This window comes from Mustela putorius, unplaced genomic scaffold (genome assembly GCF_011764305.1).
Source record: "Mustela putorius furo isolate JIRA1106 unplaced genomic scaffold, ASM1176430v1.1 tig00000577_pilon_pilon_pilon, whole genome shotgun sequence".
NCBI classification, from domain to species: domain Eukaryota; kingdom Metazoa; phylum Chordata; class Mammalia; order Carnivora; family Mustelidae; genus Mustela; species Mustela putorius.
This window is the reverse complement of record NW_025421421.1, coordinates 1,026,539-1,032,013: the sequence shown is the minus strand read 5'-3', so window position 1 is coordinate 1,032,013 and position 5,475 is coordinate 1,026,539. Positions and strand designations below refer to the sequence as shown.

The 5,475-nt window shown below is 37.3% G+C and overlaps 1 non-coding gene across 1 annotated transcript; it reads right to left on the bottom strand.

The window, feature by feature from the left end:
- Positions 1–2,634: 2,634 nt before the first annotated feature.
- Positions 2,635–2,738, bottom strand: LOC123392449. Its single transcript, XR_006607166.1, has one exon. It is a non-coding gene; the product is annotated as a U6 spliceosomal RNA (small nuclear RNA).
- Between the last annotated feature and the right edge of the window lie 2,737 nt (positions 2,739–5,475).

Here is a 5,475-nt window from a genome sequence, read left to right as displayed (position 1 = left end):
TCATTTAGGCTTTTTGAATTGCCACTGGAATTACAGAATCAGTTTATAGATTTCTACCACAAAAACCACAATGGTGTTTTTTTTTATAAAGATTTTTATTTATTTGACAGAGATCACAAGTAGGCAGAGAGGCAGGCAGAGAGAGAGAGGAGGAAGCAGGCTACTTGCTGAGCAGAGAGCCCGATGCGGGGCTCGATCCCAGGACCCCGGGATCATGACCTGAGCCGAAGGCAGAGGCTTTAACCCACTGAGCCACCCAGGCACCCCCACAACGGTGTTTTGATGGGATTTAATTTATACAATTTTGGGAAAACAAATATCCTCACAATATTTACTGTTCCAATCTGTGAATATAGTTCCCATTTCTTTAAGCCATGTAGAAATTCTCTCAGCAATAATTTGCACTCTCATTGCATGTTTCCTTTTTAACTTTGAAAACTATTTAAATCCCAATTCATTAACGTACAGTGTTATATTAGTTTCAGGTTTATAATATAGTGATTCAACACTTCCGTACATTACCTGGTGCTCATCACAGGTGCCCTCCTTCATCCCCATCACCTGTTTTCCCTATTCCCCACCCACCCTTCCTCTGGTGATCATCAGTGTGGTCTCTACAGTTAAGAGTCTGTTTCTTGGGGGTACCCGGGTGGCTAGGGGATTAAAGCCTCTGCCTTCGGCTCAGGTCATGATCCCAGGGTCCTGAGATTGAGCCCCACATCAGGCTCTCTGCTCTGCAGGGAGCCTGCTTCCTGCCCCCCCCCCCACTCTCTCTGCCTGCCTCTCTGCCTACTTGGGATCTCTGTCGGTCAAATAAATAAATAAAATCTTAAAAAAAAAAAAAAGAGTCCGTTTCTTGGTTTGCCTCTCTCTCTTTTTTCCCACCATTGCTCCTTTATTTTGTTTCTTAAATTGCACATATGAATGAAGTTATATGGTATTTCTCTTTCTCTGACTTATTTCACTTAGCATAATACTCTCTAGTTCCATCCAAGTTATTGCAATGGCAAGATTTCTCCTTTTTATGGCTACTTAATGTTCCAATCCATTCCATATATATATATATATATATATATCACATTCTTCTTTATCCATTCATCTGTTGGTAGATGCTTGGGTTATTTCCATGATTTGGCTATTGTTGATAATGGTGCTATAAACATCAGAGTGCATATGTCCCTTTGAATCAGTATTTTTTTAATTCTTTGGGTAAATAGTAGTGCAAATGCTGAATCTTGAGTAATTCTATTTTTAACTTTTGGAGGAAACTCCATACTATTTTCCACAGTTACTGTAGCAGTTTGCATCCCCATAAACAGTGCAAGAGGGCTCCCCTTTTTCCACATCCTCACTAACACCTGTTGTTTGTTGTTGATTGTAGCCCTTCTGACAGGTGTGAGGTGATATTTCACTATAATTTTGATTTGTACTTCCCTGACAATGTAGAGTATTTTTTGTGTTTGTTGCCCATCTGGATGTCTTCTTTGGAAAAATCCCTATTCATGTCTTCTGTCCATTTTTAATTGGATTATTCATTTTGTGAGTATTGAGTTCTTTATATATTTTTATACTAATCCTTTATTCACATATGTCATTTGCAAATATTTTCTCCTATTTGCATAGGTTGTCTTTAAGTTTTGCTGATTGTTTCCTTTGCTGTGCGAAAGCTATTTAGTTTTTGGTTTTGTTTCCCTAACTTCAGGAGATATATCTAGAAAAAAATTATTACAGCCGACGTCAAAGAGGTTACTGCATGTGCTTTCCTCTAGCATTTCTATGGTTTCCTGTCTCACATGAAGGCTTTGATCCATTTTGAATTTAGTTTTGTGTGTGGTGCAGGAAATGGTCCAGTTTCATCCTGCTGCATGTAACCATCTGGTTTGTCCAACACCATTTGTCGAAGAGACTGTATTTTTCCCATTGCCCATTCTTTCCTGCTTTGTTGAAGATTAGTTGACCATATTATCATGGGTTCTTTCTGGGGGTTTTATTCTGTTCTAGTGATTTCTGTGTCTATTTTTGTTAAAGTACCATACTATTTTTGATCACTAAAGCTTTGTAATAGAGTTTGAAGTCTAGAATGTGATGCCGCCAGCTTTGCTTTTCTTTTTCAATATTGCCTTGGATATTTGGGTTCTTTCCTGGTTCCATATAAATTCTAGGATTGTTTGTTCTAGCTCTATGAAAACTGCCATTGGCATTTTGATGGGGATTGCATTCAATCTGTAGATTCCTTTGGGTAATATAGACATTTTAACAATATTTGTTCTTCTAATCCATGAGCATAGAATGTCTTTCCATTTCTTCATGGTATCTTCAGTTTCTTTCATCAGTGTCTTACAGTTTTCAGAGTACAAGTCTTTCACCTCTTTGGTCAGGTTTATTCCTACGTATCTTATTGTTCTTGATGCAGTTGTGAATTGGAGTGATTCCTTATCTCTTTTTACTGCTTCATTACTGATGCATAGAAATGCAATGGATTTCTATACAATGATTTTGTATCCTGCAACTTGACTGAATTCATATATCAGTTCTAGCAATTTTTGGGTGGAGTCTATCAGGTTTTCTATATAAATATCATGTCATCTGCAAATAATGAATGTTTTACTTCTTCCTTACTGATTTGAATGCCTTTTATTTACAGAAAACTTCATGAATTTACATATCATCCTTGCTAAGGGGACATGTTACCTCTGTTATTTTTCCAATTTTAATATATGTACTGCCAAAGTGAGCACTATTTTCATGTGATTTTGGTAACTAGTGTCTTTCAAGGAATTTATCAATTTTATATAAAAAAAAGTTTTCAAATGTACTGATATGTTTTTCATATTATTCTCTTACCTTTTTAATATTGGTATATTTTCTAGTGGTGTCACCTTGTTCATTCCTGATATTGGTTAAGTTTGTTTTCTCTATTTTCCTGATCAAAGTGCCTAGAGATTTATCAGTTTTATGTATCTTCTCAAACACCCAGCATTTAGTTTCACTAATTTTCTCTATTATTTTCCTGTCATATTTAACCGTTTGCACTTTGATCTTCATTATTTCTACTTATCTTGCCCTCAATTTTCTCATCCTTTTCTAGTTCCTTAGAGGAGGAATCTAGTATCATTGATTGGAGACCCTTCTTTTCTAGAATTAACATTTAGCACTAACATTTGCCCCCCAAAATCACTCTAGCAGCATCACACACGTTTTGAAATGCCACATTTTCATTTTCACTAAGTTCAAATATGTTTTTAACTCAATCTTGGAATTTTTTCGGTGAACAATGAATTATCTGGAATTGTCTTATTTAAATTTCCAAATTTGGGAGCTTTGCCAGAGGTTTTTCTGTTACTGGTTTCTAATTCAGTTCTACTATTTAATGGAAGGATACTTTCTATGGTCTTAAATCTTTTCCATTTTATGGAAGCCATTTTAAGGACACAGAATATGATCTATCTTGATAAATGTTCTATGTGTACTTGGAATACAGTAATAATAAGGGTTTTAATGTGATTGATAATTCTATCATCTGTGTCAGGTCTGTGTCAGCTTTGATCGACTAACTTTCTCTTTTTATGGTTTTACTCTCCACCTTCCTAGCAGCTGAGTAATTTTTAATAGGACACCAGGCACTGGGAATTTACCTTATTCATTGCTGAATATTTTTGAAAGATAGTCACAGTCTTTGTTTTAGACGTAATTACACTAGTCTGCCTTTGGAGTCTTACTTCTAAGACTTGTAGGCAAGGCTGGACTTGTTTCCTGTCTAGGGCTAATCAGTCCCCTTTCCCAAGGCAAGACCCTTCTTTACACTCTAACCAAGAGGTTTTCCAGACTAAGTGTTGGGAATAGGCCCTATTCGAAGTCCTGCATCTCTGGGGGTTTATATCTTTATTCCTTTTTGGTAGTTCTTTCCCCCACCTTGAGTGTTCATCAATACTTACCTAAACACTTGAGGGGGTTTCTGAAGATATCTGGAAGTCTATATACTGCTTTCTCCCCTCGGTTACTTAGCTGTACAAACTCTGGTTTCCTTGTCCCCTGCCACCACCACCCCCCTGGGCTCCTGGTTCCCATTTCTCCACCCAAGGAGTTCACCTGGATTTGCCTGGGTCCCTCCTCCCATTGCCTGGGCCTGGAAACACTCATTTGTCCCTGAAGCCGCTGGAAGTGATAAAGCTCACCTCATTTGCATATCTCAGCTCTCCAGAAACACCGTGGCCTGTTACCTGGTAGATAGTGTCTTGGGAAACGTCTGTTCATTGGCCTTGCACAGTTTTTCATCAACCCAGTAAATTCAGCCCCTGATATTGTGTGTTGTCCAAAAGGGGGAAGTCATACATCTTATGTCAATGCTGTGTTGCTGTGATAAACCTTGGAAATGATTCCATCTGAAGGGTGAAAACATTGAGAGAAACTTCACTTTAAAAATAGTTTGTATAGCAGCTTCCCCTAACCTACTGTTATCACTAAGGGGTAGGAAGAGGGAACTAATCTAATGAGTTAGTATTTTTCTATTTCCTACACTCACCTGTAGTTAATCTTGCAATGTGTATAAAAGAAATCATGTATTTTACAATTGTTATACAATTAGATTCATTTCTTTTTTGAAATCTTATTTATTTGACAGAGAGAGCACAAGCAGGCAGAGAGGCAGGCAGAGGCGCAGGGGTGGAGGGAAGCAGGCCCCCCACTGTGCAGAGAGCCTGATGCGGGGCTCGATCCCAGGACCCTGAGATAATGACCTGAGGTAAAGGCAGAGGTTTAACCCACTGAGCCACCAGGAGCCCCAAGATTCATTCTTGATGATATGTCAAATTACAAAAATCTTGTTTGTGTGTTTCCTACCTGAGCACCTTTTTATAAAGCCTGAATACTCCTCTGTAAAAAGCAATTATTGTATGTTAATTGTATCAGTTAAATAAAGTATAATTATCTATTTTTAATTCAGATAATTTATATTAAAATGTTATATGGATAATGCTTTTTAATTGTTTATTGACTTTTTGTCTATGTGTGTTATTGTTTGAACAATTACTAATATTCAAATGTGGGTAAATATATTTTAATACGCCAAATGAATTTAGACATTAAAACTATTAAAAATAATCCAATTACTTCCTTTAGGAATTTAAACAGCCACATCCAAATAAATAAAATCCATCCCTTTCTCAAGTTGCAGGGGTTGCAAATCTTCACTATTGCATCTTACTGGATATGGTGCATGCTCTTCCGAGAAGGTCAGTACAATTTTTGGTGACATGCAATAACCAACCAGAGGAAAAGAGAAACATTGCTGTTCCTTAAGGTTTTGTTGCTATTGTTGCTTTTTTTCTTACTTATATTCCATAAGACTCAGTCAAATAGCTGTCTCAGCTAAAAAGTGAAACATACAAGTGCCTTGAACTTCAGTAAGAAAACTGAGATCCCACTGTGCACTTGACCCTCTTACTTTCCCCTACCTGAGAGGTGAGTAGGTCATCT